The 14,765-nt window shown below is 49.8% G+C and overlaps 1 pseudogene; it reads right to left on the reverse strand.

Annotated features, from left to right (window-relative positions):
• Positions 1-7,623: 7,623 nt before the first annotated feature.
• LOC140898246 (C-type lectin domain family 2 member B-like) overlaps positions 7,624-14,765 on the reverse strand; it is a 47,628-nt pseudogene continuing 40,486 nt past the window's right edge.

Raw genomic sequence — 14,765 nt, forward strand, 5'->3', positions numbered from 1 at the left:
GTTTTTTTATCGCCATCATAGAGGTACTTCCCCTTTTCTTTTTGTTTGGGCAATTATTTTTTTAGTGTCCCTCTTGCCGACACAGGGCACACTGATTGCGCCCCAGTCGTCTTTTTCGCGGGCCTGGACGTCCGTGGCCACGGCCCCCTTTTTTTTGTTTACTTTTCTTCGTGCCTGCCTGCACTGCCGCTACCATTAATTTTACTTGCTTTTTTTTTTTTTCTTCTTTTAAACTATGCACTTGATTTGCTGCTTCTAAAATCTGTGCCATGGTCATACTTATCAAATCCTCCTTTTTCTGTAGCTTTCTCTTAATGTCGGGGGCTGCCCTGCTTGTAAATACTCCTTTAATAATTGCCTCAGTTTGTGGATTATTAGGATCTGCATTGGTATACTGTTGGATCGTGTTTCGAATGTGCTGCAAAAAAGCTCCAGGGCTTTCCTTTGGATCCTGCACTACCTTCTATGGTTTAGTTTAATTATTCTGTCTGACAGCTGCATGACGGAGTCTATACAGTAGCAGCTCCTTATAGAAGGTGTGGTGGGTCATAGCCTGATTGTCATTTGGGTCCCACCTAGGATTTTTTATAGGAACTTGATTATCTGGGATCGGGACATTGTTACGGTCTTGGTCATATCGCCTTTTCGCTTTTTTCCTTGCTTTAGCTATGACCTGTTCTTGTTTAACCTCAGTCAATAATGTTTGCTGAAGGACATTACAATCATCCCAGCCTGGCTTGTAGCTGCTAAGACATCCCTCAAAGACCGATACCAACTTGCTTGGGTTGATAGAAAATTCTCCAGCCTGTGCTTTGAAAGCGGCCAGGTCCATAGGATTAAAAGATGCATGAGTATAGACCTGCATGGTAAGAGCTTGTCCTTTCTATTGCATTAGGGGCGATTTTAGTCTTGGTAAGTAACGAGTATAATCCAGCAGATGGAGCCTGAACCCCACTATGAGCTTCACTAAGAATCTTACTTAGAGCCTCGCTCTGTGTGGGTGTAGGGGCCGAAGGAGACACCGGATCTGCCATTACATTTGGGGTGGGGATCCGGGGACTGACATTAATTGCTACAGGGCCAATCGGGGTTAAATTACAGCATTGTAAAATATCAGTATGAGACTATAAGGTTATAAACAAGTAAGCATACGAATGCTTATTCTACTTCCCCGTTCGCTGACAGAACAGGAGAAACTGGAGGATTGTATTATGATTTAGTGATCCTCTGGGAGGCCACTGTTCTTGGTCCTCTAATTGGTACTGAGGACAGTCAACTGTACAAAATCGCTTTAATTTACCCGTAGTCATTGGATCTGATCCAAATATCTTCCAATTTACTAAAATACACTCTAGGGGCGTGCATCGTACCGTACCTCCCGTGCTCTGTTCCTGTCCGATACCTACAGGGTAACTGTGGGCATCCCCAGGTTCCAACAGAGCATATAATCCGGATTTCAAAAGGTTCCTACCTTATCCATGGGACCGGTTCCCCAACATCGCCCGCAGCTGCTCCTCCCCTATATCCAAGGAACAGGTTCCTCACCGTCTCCCACAGCTGCTTCTCCACTATGTGAGTGTCTTGCACCATCGTTCCCTCCGGGGTTGATCAAACTCCTTCTCCTCTGAGGCCCCCAATGAACTCACCGGTGTGTGCTGGGCGTCGGTTGTCGCTGCAATCCTCGACTTCCAGAAGGGATCTGGGCAAGGCTAAATTGCATCCTCGTCACCCCACGTTGGGACTCCAAAAGCTGTTGCCGGCACCCAGTGCCAGAGGCGAACAACAGCGGGGGGGGGTTCGTTACCCGGTGTGCGTCACTCAATAATCACAACGGGGTGGGGAAGCAGAAAAGTTTATTTGCAGCTGCAAACAAGGTACAGGGAGAATAGAATCTCAAATCCTGCACATCAGAGCAGGTCATTACACACATTTATATTCCTCAATGCTACTGCACTACACATCAGCCAATCAAAACTTTGCACAAATACTCTGCCTTTCTTATATGGGTTAGGACAATGTTTATTTCCTGCAACCTCTAACAAGCATTCCTAGCAACTTAAAGAACCAGCACATCCTGTCTGGCCTTGTAGCTCTCTCTCCTATTATCTTTAACTTGGCGTCAGCAAACCTTACACTATGGGGCATTGTCTGCATCTGCAACATTGTTTTAAGAGCAAAAGAGCTTACTCAAACCAGCCAGGCCTGAATTCTATTAAGGGGGGTTGAGAAGAAGCCCTTAGGCCTTTAGCAGGGAGACCTCTTCGACCCTTATGGCCTTCCATCTCCTCAACTTAACTAGTGGCCATGCCCTGGGGTCTCCAACAGAGGTAAATGGAAAAGGGGATGTAACCAAAGGTAGATGGGGCCAGACTAACCTGAGCTCTTTCTTTGAGCTGAGAACTGGTTGTTTAGAGAAGGGAAATGCAGCAGATCTAATATACTTGGACTTCAGTAAAGCATTTGATACGGTATCACGTGGGAAATTCTTAGCTAAATTAGAGAAGACGGGGATCAGTACAAGAATTGTAAGGCGGGTAAGGAACCAATTAAAGGGGAGAAGTCTGGAAACTCAACTATGGGATCGGAGGGAGGTTCCTAATGGAGTTCTTCAAGGATCTGTTTTGGGATCCATCTTCATTAATCTCTTTATTAATGGTGTTAACCCAAAAAGTAGGAGAGTGATAACAAAACTTACTGATGATTAAAAAGCTGGGAAACATGGTCTGTCCAGAGGGGGTAGAATATTATACAGGAAGATCTGGATGACCTTGAAGACTGGAGTACCAGAAGAAGGATGACATTTAAAGGTACCAGGTGCAAAATCCTCCACTTAGGGTCTAATAAGAAGAATTTCTTCTTGATGCTGGGGCTCATCAGTTGGAGGCGACAGAGGAGGGGCGAGACCTTGATGTGTTGGTTGATTATACGGTGACTGAGCCACCCATGTGATGTGGCCATGAAAAAGGCAAATGTGATGCTAGGATACATCAGCTGAGGCACTTCCAGTCGAGACAGAGAAGTACGAAAGTACATGGCCCTGGAGAGCCCTCCTCTAGAATCCTGTGTATGATTCTGATCATTCGAGAAAGATGAATTCAGAGTGAAACAGGTACAGAGAAGAGTTCTCAGGATGATCAGGGAATGGAGGGCCTGTCTCACGAGAGAAGGCTGGGAGAGCTGGGCTGGTTTAGTCTAGCAAAACAAAGGCTGAGAGGGGATCTGATGGCTCTCCATAAATACATCGGGGTAAAGACCAGGGAGGGTGGAGAGCTGTTCTAGCTAAAGGACAATGTAGGCCCAAGAACAAAGGCGAATCAACTGGCCAAGAACAAGTTCAGGCTGGGAGATTAGAAAGTTTCTAACCATTTGAGGAGGGAGGTTCTGGAACAGCCTCCCAATAGGGGCAAACTTTATTAGTTGTAAGAGAGCATTGGACACATTTGAGTGTGACTGTATGAGAGGGTTGCTTGTGGGATGGGGGTGGACTGGGCAACCCTGAGGGTCTTGTCTGGTATATGTCTTATGGTCCCAAGTCTCTTGCTTCAGCTGGTCACATGCAGGGGTCAGGAAGAGATGTTCCTCGCCAGTGTATTCTGGGTTCGGCGGAGTGTGTGTAAGGCGGGTAAGGAACAGAAAGGAAGCCCTGCTGGAGCTGCGAATGGGTTTGGCTGGTGTGGGGTTGCAATTGGCGTGTTACTAATGAACGGTGAAGCCTTGAGTTATGGAGCTCACTCGAAGTGAGTGCCAAGGAAACCCGCACACCGCCCCGCTGTGTATCCTGTATCTGCCACAGAAGGAGTGAAGAGAATCAAGAGAGCTGTCTGGGGTGACCTAAGGCCAGAACCGCAGGGGGCTCTGGGGTGGCAAAGGAATATTGACAAAACTGGGCTAGCAGGGAGCTGCTGGTCGGGATGAGGGGCATGAGATCTTTGTCTACAGTGAAATGGTTGTCCAATTCGGTTCCTAGTTTGATGTTTTTGCCTTCATCCCTCCACCTGCATGAGCAGCACAAACCTCTGTGCACTTGGCCTCTAACCCAGCCGCAGGGCTCTGTGCTTGTAGATTTCAACCATGCTTCGTACTTTGCTGTGAATATCACATTGCAGCTGCCAATGGGAGATGCTGCCAGGGATTTCTATGGAGCAGCAGATAGCCCAAAAGCCAGGGCTCCGACGGAGCCCCAACACGACCCTGACAGCAGCGACATGGAGGAGATGGAGGTGGAGGAGATGGGAGAATGGGAGGGCGAGGAGATGGATGTGGATTAGAACATCTCGGATTTGAGAAGTGCTGGGTGTGCATATGGCACCATATGATGCACCCACACGAGAGGGGCTTCCTCACCTCTCACTGTTTACAGAGCTAGGCATCTCAGGGGTTCTCTTATATATATTTTATTATTCCTTTCTTCTTTGCACTTACACACTTTGAGCAGATTTAGGAATGAATAAATGTTCCGTTTCCAGTGGTGCCAACAGCTCTGGGATTCGGACACGATACGGGAACAGTAGGGTAACGTGCATCAAATCTCTTCAATCCAGACAGCGTGATCAGCATGGGCAGCAGGTGTCATGGGGCTGTGGGCACGGAGGTTGCAGTGCCCCGGGGCTGGGGTCTCGCCCCCCGACCTCTGCCATCCAGTGCTGGGGCTGTGGGCTGTGGTGAGGGTGCTTTGGGCTCCTGTGGGGGAGAGGTAGGTAGAAGGGGAGGGAAGGGGGCAGAAGGGGAGTGGCGGGACCTCAGGCACAAGGGGAAGGGCCAAGGGCTACGCTTCCTGGGTGGCCAACTCACTGGCAGCCAGTGCTGATCGCAGAGTAGACAAATGATCGTCAGGCTTTGTGCTGACCAGGTCTAAGTCAGAGCAGCCTTGGGGCTGCTCTAATGTACATTCTGCTCCACATAGGCCCGGGTAAGCTGAGAATAGCTGTACTACAATGCCTTCTGGCCATGGGAAGCAGGGCAGTTGAGGCCTTTCCACCAGCCAGGGAAGCCTCTATCTGCAGGTATCCTCTGAGGGTATTGACCCTGTGACATTGCACTTCATAAGCTTTATAAAAATGTTTAAGTGTGAATACGATGTAACTGGAATATGCTTTATGCAAAAGGTCTCTATAAGTTTTGTAATGAGACCTTACAAATCTACTGAGTGTGTTCATCCTATTTGGATGAATGTGTCATTCTTGTATCTGAAATTAGGAATATGAGATATCACTCTGAGGTCCTACTGTAGTTATGCAAAGTGTGGGCCATTAATGGTGGCTTAGAATCTTGATGGCTCCCATTAGCTAGGACAACTGACTGTAGATGGCTCTGTTCACCTGCAAGCCTTCACTGCATACCTGCGGGCCAGTCCTGAAAGAATGGAGGGGGGCTCACAGGACATGTGAACATGTCACATGATACTTGAATCCGTCTTTAACCTGGTGCTTTTCCATTTAGAAGGAGGAGTGGAAACCCAGAGAGACCGTGAGAGGATTCCCGCCTTGTGCCAAAGATATCAAAGGGAGTGGAACAGAACAAAGGGGGCTGCCAGTCATAAGAAATCCCCGAGTTACCACCTGAGCTGGAACAAGGCTGTACCAGGGGAAAGGATTGGGCCCAGACTGGAGGGAGTCCAGTCTGGGAAAGAAGCTTATTGGAACATCTCTCAGGGTGAGATTTATCAGTATTCCGTTTCTTAATGTATTAGGCTTCGACTTACGTGTTTTGTTTTATTTTTCCTGGTAACTTATTTGTTCTGTCTGTTATTACTTGAAACCATTTAAATCCTACTTTTTATATTTAATGAAATCACTTTTGTTTATTAATTAACCCAGAGTAAGTGATTAATACTTGGGGGAGCAAACAGCTGGGCATCTCTCCCTATCAGTGTTATAGAGGGTGGACAATTTGAGTTTACCCTGTATAAACTTTATACAGAGTAAAACGGATTTATTTGGGGTTTGGATCCCATTGGGAGCTAGTTGCTGGAGACAGGTGACCTGTTGAGCAGTTTTGGGTTAAAGTCTGCAGCGTTGGGGGTGTGGCCCAGACCTGGGTCTGTGTTTGCAGATGGCAAGCATGTCTGGCTCAACAAGGCAGGGTTCTGGAGTCCCAAGCTGGAAGGGAAAATGGGCTCAGAGGCAAATTCAGCACGTCAGGTGACAGGGCATTGCAGGTGTTCTCCTCACCCTGGTCGAATGCCTTGTGTGGGTTGTACCTGGGGGGTGCAGGGGTGGAATGAGCCGGGGACGTCTGCCCGTTTGAGTGATCCATAGCAGGCATACGAGGCACTTTTGGGGGAGCCTTGTCCAGGCCTGCCATGGGTCAGCTCTCTCAAACCACCACCCCTGGCAGCGCAAGCCTGACCTTCCAGCCCCCTGCAGGTCTCGCTCTCTGTGTACAGGTTAGCGATCGACACTCCCAAAACCTCTGAGCGTCCCTCGGGAGTTCTCAGCCCGTTCCCCGGAGCACATGCAGAACTGTGACTCTAATCCCACAGGCGCGGTCCACAGCAGCTTGTAAGATTCAATTCAGGCCAACCACTCTATTGAGAACACAGCAATTAGATATACAGAAAACAGGAATGAGTTTATTATCAAAGAACAGAGATGCAAGCGAGAGTGAATAAATACTGGTAACACCCATTGTTTCATGTTCTGTGTGTATATAAATCTCCCCATTGTATTTTCCACTGAATGCATCCGATGAAGTGAGCTGGAGCTCACGAAAGCTTATGCTCAAATAAATTGGTTAGTCTCTAAGGTGCCACAAGTCCTCCTTTTCTTTTTGCAAATACTGGAAAGTAATGGTAACATAGGATTTTGTTTTCTAACACTTTCTAGAGCCGGGGTTCTCACAAATTTTTGGCAGCCTCAGAATGAGGCTCTGACAATACTTAACTAACTGTAGGAAAAACAAACAAATAAATTACATGTGCATATTTACATAGGGATTTTTTGCATACTCAATAATAAATATAAGGTACAGTTGTGTCTTATCTTTACTGGACCTAAACACAGAACAAACCAGTGCTTTGCACAGTCTTGTCTTTTTTGTTGTTCTTTTGCTTTTTTGGTCAAAGGTGGACGGCTGTACAACAATTCTGAACTAAATTTAAAAATGCTTTACATAATAGAAAGGATAATGACTAATAACGAAAGAATGTATCTGCCAATATGTCCAAAGTTTCTTTCACACAAAAAAAAACCCAGTCAACATAGCCCAGTAATAATAATGATAACAGTAACAACAAAATCTGAGCTGTTGCTGTTGTCTTTTCAGCTTGGTTTTTGCATCATTTAACAGCTTGCGCCTCTGAAGCTCACCGTAGTAATTTGGTTCAACTTCCCTTGCACAAGTGCTGTAGGGACGTTGCACGACATACATTTCAATTTGATGAATTTCTCTCTCACACTGCAACTTGTTCAGAAATGGAATCAGATGGCTTCGGAAACACAGGAAACTGCCTTTCCCCCTGGTGCTGAAGTGTTTCTTTTTCTTTCTATGTTTTGCTTTTCTTAGCAGAAGGTCCCAGAGGAGCCACCTGCTGTCACATTCAAGGTCATTTTCTGGCACTAGATTACCTGAAATACTTTCTGATACCCAGTCACATTTTAACTTTTTCACCTCCCTCCCCACCCCCATGAACAATCGCAACCTACCCAAACACCACGCAGTGAGATGGCCCATAGCCACTTACAGAGCTACAATAACATGAGATGTAAACACAGTGGTTAGAGGTCTATAAAATCATGAGTAGTGCAGAGAAAGTGACTAAGGAAAAGCTATTTACTTGTTCCCATAACACAAGAATTAGGGGCCACCAAATGAAATTAATGGGCACCAGGTTTAAAACAAATAAAAGGAAGTTCTTCCTCACACAGCGCACAGTCAACCTGTGGAACTCCTTGCCTGAGGAGGTTGTGAAGGCTAGGACTATAACAGGGTTTAAAAGAGAACTGGATAAATTCATGGAAGTTAAGTCCATGAATGGCTATTAGCTAGGATGGGTAAGGAATGGTGTCCCTAGCCTCTGTTTGTCAGAGGGTGGAGATGGATGGCGGGAGACAGATCACTTGATCATTGCCTGTTAGGTTCACTCCCTCTGGGGCACCTGGCGTTGGCCGCTGTTGGCAGACAGGATACTGGGCTGGATGGACCTTTGCTCTGACCCAGTATGGCCGTTCTTATGTTCTTAGCCAAAGAATACACTTTGTGACTTGAAAGAAAACCACACCTATGTAGCTCAGCTCTGCCGGCATGGTACTATTTAAAAGGGAGCACGCATGAAGATTTATGGCATTTAGAAGACACCTTTAATACTTAACATCTGAGCGATTGTTGGGGCACTTTGGAGGCTCTTGTGGCTGCAAAACAATCAGCTGCTGGCTGCATTTGAGAAATGCTGTTCTGGAGTCTAAATGAACAAGGCCTTCCCTTAGCCACATGCTGGGGAAATGAGGTAAGACTCCTTCTCATGAGATCACTCCCTCTCAGCTGCAGAGAAAAGCTTGACAACGTAACCCTGAGTTTAAAAGGTTCAAAAGCAGATGGCACATACGGAGTTTAAACGAGACACACTTATTGCTTGAGGGCCCCACTGCCTGATTTTGAGATCTTGGCTTGTTCAAGTAGGTGTGAGTTGTATAAGTGTCACTTCTAGGAGTCTCATTTTGAGCCCCTTTCGAGTGCGGTCTCTTTTCCCATCTTTCAAGGTTTCTTCCCCACTTTGAACTCTAAGGTACAAATGTGGGGACCTGCATGAAAACCTCCTAAGCTTACTTTACCAGCTTAGGTTAAAACTTCCCCAAGGTACAAACTATTTGACCTTTGGACTTCCACTGCCACCACCAAACGTTTAACCGGCTTTCTGGGAAAGTGTTGTTTGGAAACGTCTTTCCCCCCAAAATCCTCCCCAAAACCTTGCACCCCACTTCCTGGGGAACGTTTGGTAAAAATCCTCACCAATTTGCATAGGTGACCACAGACCCAAGCCCTTGGATCTTAGAACAATGACAAAAGGATTCAGTTCTTGAAAAGAAACATTTTAATAGAAGAAACAGTAAAAAGAAAAGGATCACCTCTGTAAGATCAGGACGGTAAATACCTTACAGGGTAATTAGATTCAAAACATAGAGAATCCCTCTAGGCAAAACCTTAGGTTACAAAAAGACACACGGACAGGAATATTCATTCTATTCAGCTCAACATATTTTATCAGCCATTTAAAGAAATCATAAGCTAACGCATATCTAGCTAGATTACTTACTAAGTTCTAAGACTCCATTCCTGTTCTGTCCCTGGCAAAAGCCTCACCCAGACAGACACAGACCCCTTTGATGTTCTGCCTCTTTCCAGCTTTTGAAAGTATCTTGTCTCCTCATTGGTCATTTTGGTCAGGTGCCAGCGAGGTTATCCTAGCTTCTTAACCCTTTACACGTGAAAGGATTTTTCCTCTGGCCAGGAGGGATTTTAAAGGTGTGTACCCTTCCCTTTATATTTATGACACCATCACATACACCTCAGGTTTGCTACAGATCCACCGTCTTCCCATGTAGCACCGTGAGCTGCTGACCCCTTTCTCGTCGTTCAGATACGCACAGTCACCTCCTCCTCTTAAGTGAAACCTGCCACACAGAAGCCAGGGAGCTGCAGTCAGGCAGAGGCCGGGCATTTCACACCAGTCCCAGCCAGGGGAGCCATTCTCCACAGTGCAGGCCTGAGTGCGGAGCAGCTACTCTCCCAGCCCCTCAGGAGCAGAGCTCAGGACAGCGGGGGCTTTGCAGAACCGCTGACTGTTCCTGACCCTCTATGCTGAGCAGCCCACAGGGGTGCTGAAGAATGGACAGTCCCCAGCAGGACAGAGAGAATTTGTTAGACTGATTGTCAAAAGGGACCGGCCCTCTAACAAGAGGGGCAGACCATCACCAGAACCAGACGACTGAGCAGGAAAAGCGGGGGACAGGAAGGATCTCGCCTCCTTGAAACACATGGAGCAGAACCAAGATGACACTGAAAGAAGAAATTGCATTCAGGGGTTTCCTTCTCCGTTGATCTATAACTCTTGAGCTTTCCATTGGGCATGGGGGAAAAAGAGAGTGTTGAAGAAGTTCCTTTGTGAAAGCATGTGTTCCTTGTTTGTAACCCTCACGTAAGTCTCCCAGAGTTCATCTGGTGTGGAGGGTGGAGCTCTAGGGACAACATGCCTCTCGGGAGATTTGGGAGGGTTCAGCACTGGTTTTGGATCCTACAGCAGCTGATCTGCAGGGTCCCACATCCTAAGGAGCATACCAGACAGGGAGTCTGTACCCCAGGAGAATGCCACAGAGGCTCGAACTCAGGACAGTGTCTGGTAGCTCTTCAGACCCAGTGAGGCTGGAAGCAGGTGGGATCCAAAGGTTGGGTCCAATACAGCAGAATGGGGACTGTCCATTGGGGAGCCCTGACCCAGCGCCAAAAGAGCCTGATTTTTCAAAGTACTGAAGTAACCCAGACCAGAGAAGTGGGGGGGGGGTCTCCATCCCCCTCTAATGGCTGGCCTGCAAAAGAGCTTTATCAATCGGGGGGGAGTTTCAGTTAAAGAAGTGGATTCTTTCGCTCCTATGGCAGAGGCTCATGCTTCTACTGCTGAAGTCCCAGGGTTCAAGCAGCGCTGGTTTTGTGATCACACTTGGAGCCCACTGAAACCCATCGCGGGGTGTTGGGCAGCCATCACTACTGTACCCCGTTCCCGTGGGAGCCCCAGGCGTCCAGCACCTGTGAACCGCAGGCTCCTTTAACATCGGTGCCTTGTTGCGGATTCAGAGGCCTCACCAGCCAAGTCACTCAAACCTGCCGGCTGCAATCCCCAGCGGGACCTGCACCTGCCATGCAGTGCTCGGCATGCTGCCCTCTCCAGCAGCCACTGTTAACCTGAGCTCCCTGCTGCCTCCTTTCCCCAGGGCGGGTCAGACACCCCAGGGACCTTGCTGAAGAGGGCTGGGGGAGAACAGCGAGTGTCCCAGCTGAAATCCCAGCGCGCAGCGAGGGCATCTCTGGCTATGGCGGGCTCTGTCTCCGGCCCAGCACCGTGCTGCGGGGAGGAGCCGAGAGTTCAGGGACACGCCGGCTCCCATCGGTCTCCGATACACGCAGGACGCGAACGGACCAGGGTCGTGTCTGGTGGTTTCACTTGCACTGAATGGTGGATCTACCTGAGCTCAAACCGCTCAGACACCAGAATCCCCAAGCCCAGGGAATTAGTCCAGAGGGGTGAGAGAGACTCACAGGTGGTTGAATTTGGTGCCATTGGCCCATTTCCAGGGCTGACCCTGCTCCCTCCAGAGGCCGATCCAGTGGTCATAGACACCCTTATGGCGCAGCAGGAACGCCTTAAAGAAAGCTGAGGGACAGCAGGTATCAGCCCCACCTCCCATGCTCCCCCCCCCACCGCCCCTCCAGGGCTCTGTGCTGCAGAGAATCCCAGTCACATATTGAAGGGTGCTCAGTTTATTTTCAGGGGGGATTTTCCCCTCCCTCTTGCAAAGCACAAGATCCCCCGGGCAGTCTTAACCCTCCCACCGCACACAGCAGCCCCACCCCGGTGCTCCCAGTTACCCACACCCCAAGTCCCCCTGAGCTGGGGGCAGCTGTTGGGTCTGAGCTCTCTGCAGAGACGGCTCTTCTCACAGAGCAGCCACCGCTCACCCCAGCAAGGCAGGAGGAGGGAGGGAGGCAAGCTGAAGTGGGAGGGGTCAATGTGAAAGGATCCCCTCCTCCCCCGCCTCCTCAGCTGGCTGCTCCTTTCCCATCCCCACAACAGGAGCACTGGCTGGGTTCTCAGTCCCACTCCAGCAGCCAGCAGGCCAGGAGATGCTTGAGCCAGCCCTGCCCTAGACAGAAGCTGTCTCCCTATTTGGGGAGGGGGGCAGCGGAGAATGGGCAATCCCTGTGATCACACACAGGCAGTAGGGCCCTGGGCCCAGCCAGGGCTGGCGTTCAGCGGCTGGAAGTTCATTCACTCCGGCCTCCCAGCACGGGAGGGCTCACAGCTGCTCCTCACCCCATGGGGCAGAGCCCAGGTCCTGCTGCAGCAGCCATCCCTGTGCCCAGATTAGTGTCTGGCAACTCGAGAGTCTCTCACCGTTTCCTGATCACTGTCGATCCCAGCCAGGGAGGCACCCGGGGCAGAGCAGCGGCTTCGGCTGTCGGTCCAGCTCCCTTCCGTCTCTGAGAAATAGTAGCATTTCCCTCGGTATCCTTTCCAGCCGTCCGGGCACGAGGGGCTCGCAGGGGGGCACAGATCAGCTGATGAAAGCTGAGAGGTCAGCGCTGAGAATGAGACAGTCACATGGAGGGTAAGAATTGCAACGAGAATTGGGCATTTGACTGGTACAAAAATTGGTCAACTGACCAGTCAAATCTGTCAAAGAGTGGTCAGATATTTTAAAATACCAATTTATCAGAATTGGTTACCTCCCGCCAGGAAGAAAAAAGAGCAAGACGTCATTGTCTCCAGTAGGTTTAGCTTTCGATAGATATGGATCTACCTAATTTTTTAAAAAATGTACTTCACTGAGTTATTTTAGCTCAGAAAAAAAAGGCAAAACAATGAAACCAAGTTCTGGAAAACACCAGTGAGGCTCCAAGACGCAATCCGAAAGGCAGGCTGCCTCCTACCCCCAGGGCTCTCGCTGGAGCATTTGACTGCTGCCAAACAGGCAGTCAATTGACCGGCTTGCCAAGCCCATTGGGACCCCCAGCTGGGGCTGGTCCACTGCAATCAGATGCAGGGGGACGGAGACGTTTGTCACTGTAAATTTGCCTGGCAAGAAGGATTCCAGGGACACTCCCAGCCTGCGAGGGACTGACACAGCTCAGAGCATTTCACCCCAGGCACAAGATCAACAGCTGGACGTTCAACCTAGCAACAAACAGCAGGTGAACAACTGAGAAGAACGTGGGAACTTTCACTCAGGGACATGAAAGCCACAAGGGGGCGCCAGAAACCACAGCCATGGGAAGTGACCTGTTGCACTGTGGGCCAGGAATGATGGAACTTAATTCACCTCCTACCTGCAGACTTTTCTCTCCCCAAACACAGCAGCAAGAAAGGCACTTTCTGGAAGCCCTCACGGCTGTGTAACCCTTTCAGAGCCATGAAAGAGCAGCAGTGGGGTCACCCATAAGTGACACCAAAGAGGATTTGAAAGGCCTGTCTAGTTGAGAGGAGTTGGACTCAAACCCCTCCAGATGTTTTCGAGCACGTCACTTTTGTTTGCACCACAGTAACTCGGTAGCTGGTTTTCAAGCCTTCCCATGTGGCTGGCGCTCAGCGAGGAACAGACACTCTAAGTTGGGAAGAGTTAGGAAACGTGGCAGCGGTGATCAGAAAGCGAGCATGTGTTCACCTCACTCACAAGGCATGTCTGACCCTGTAGATTTCACTGTCCAGTGCACGGTAGCCCACACCCCTGCCCTACTGAACTGAGCAGAGAAGTCAGTGACTAACAGTTGATGGCACAGGCTGTCTCCACCATCCATCTCCAGCTCAGATGCCACATGTTCTGCAGAGCTCCCTGCACCTGCAGGTGTGTAACCAACCTTAAGCTCACAGATTCCCACCTTACACAGCGAGAACCAATGCTGCCCATTGCAACAGCCTGCCATTACAGCAGGGAGCTGGGATTCAGGGCGCATCTGTATCCGAGCAATCTGCACCAGTATAATCACAGTGACGCAGTGACATCAGGGCAAACACCTCCTGGAGATGCGCTGGAGCAGTGCGGCTCGCTCTGGTAACTTCCTGCAGCAAACTGCACCAAGGCAAGCTCCTTTGTGCACCAGTGCAGTGCGTCTGCTTTAGCGGTTTGCACCAATTCAACTACACGGACGTCATGACATCGGCACAGAGGATTCCTAATGCAGACGGACCTGGATTCAATCCCCTCTGCCAGCTGCTAAACCCTCCTGGGGCCCAGTGATCGGATCCCAGGACAATAGAGAAATCCCACCCCCGACATTCCCCAGCACGCCCTGCCCCTGACAACGGGGGGATACAACAGGGTTCATGTTCACCGGAAACAGACGCCCTCTGCATGAGCACACGCTGTCTGTGCAGCCCGGGGGAGTGAATGGTGCTAAGGGACACTTCATGGCCAAGCTCAGCGATTGGGGGGTTTCCACACTGCGCTGGTGGAGGGGTCTTGACTTAATTCTATGGCTCATTTCAATAACACGGCAGCACCTGCCGCCCGGCCACAGGCGTGACCTGAAGATCCAGGAAGGCCAAGCTGGTAACCTCAGAGTAACACAGGGAAGGCAAAGGGCTCAGGGTTGCACTGCATCCTGTCCCACTGGACACCCTGGTCAGGGACTGCTTCATGGCGCGTGGCAAAGGTGACTTGGGTCCAAAGTGCTCAGAGATGGGCTGGGGGGGCTAATGTCAGTCAGATCGTCCTGACACAGAGAGTGCCCAGGTGCAGGGGTCTGGGAGGAAGATCCCCCAGGAATCCTCTGCCCCAGGGGCAGAAGCCGGACAGGCCGGGAGGAGAGAGTGAGTGTGGCAGGTCACGGGGGAATGGGATGGGCGGAGATCATAGATGGAGGGGAAGGGAGCGGGGCGGAAGCTGGGAACTCACCTGCCAGAGCAATGATGGCAGCAATCAACGCAGACCATACAACTATCACTGCAACCACAACTCTACAGGTTGGACTTTTCTTGCAGTTCCAAGGAGGGTCTGAAACAGAAAGACCCGTCAGGCAGGGCTGGGAGGACACGTCTCACTGACAGCACCGGGGCTGGA

This window comes from Lepidochelys kempii, chromosome 14 (assembly GCF_965140265.1).
Source record: "Lepidochelys kempii isolate rLepKem1 chromosome 14, rLepKem1.hap2, whole genome shotgun sequence".
NCBI classification, from domain to species: domain Eukaryota; kingdom Metazoa; phylum Chordata; order Testudines; family Cheloniidae; genus Lepidochelys; species Lepidochelys kempii.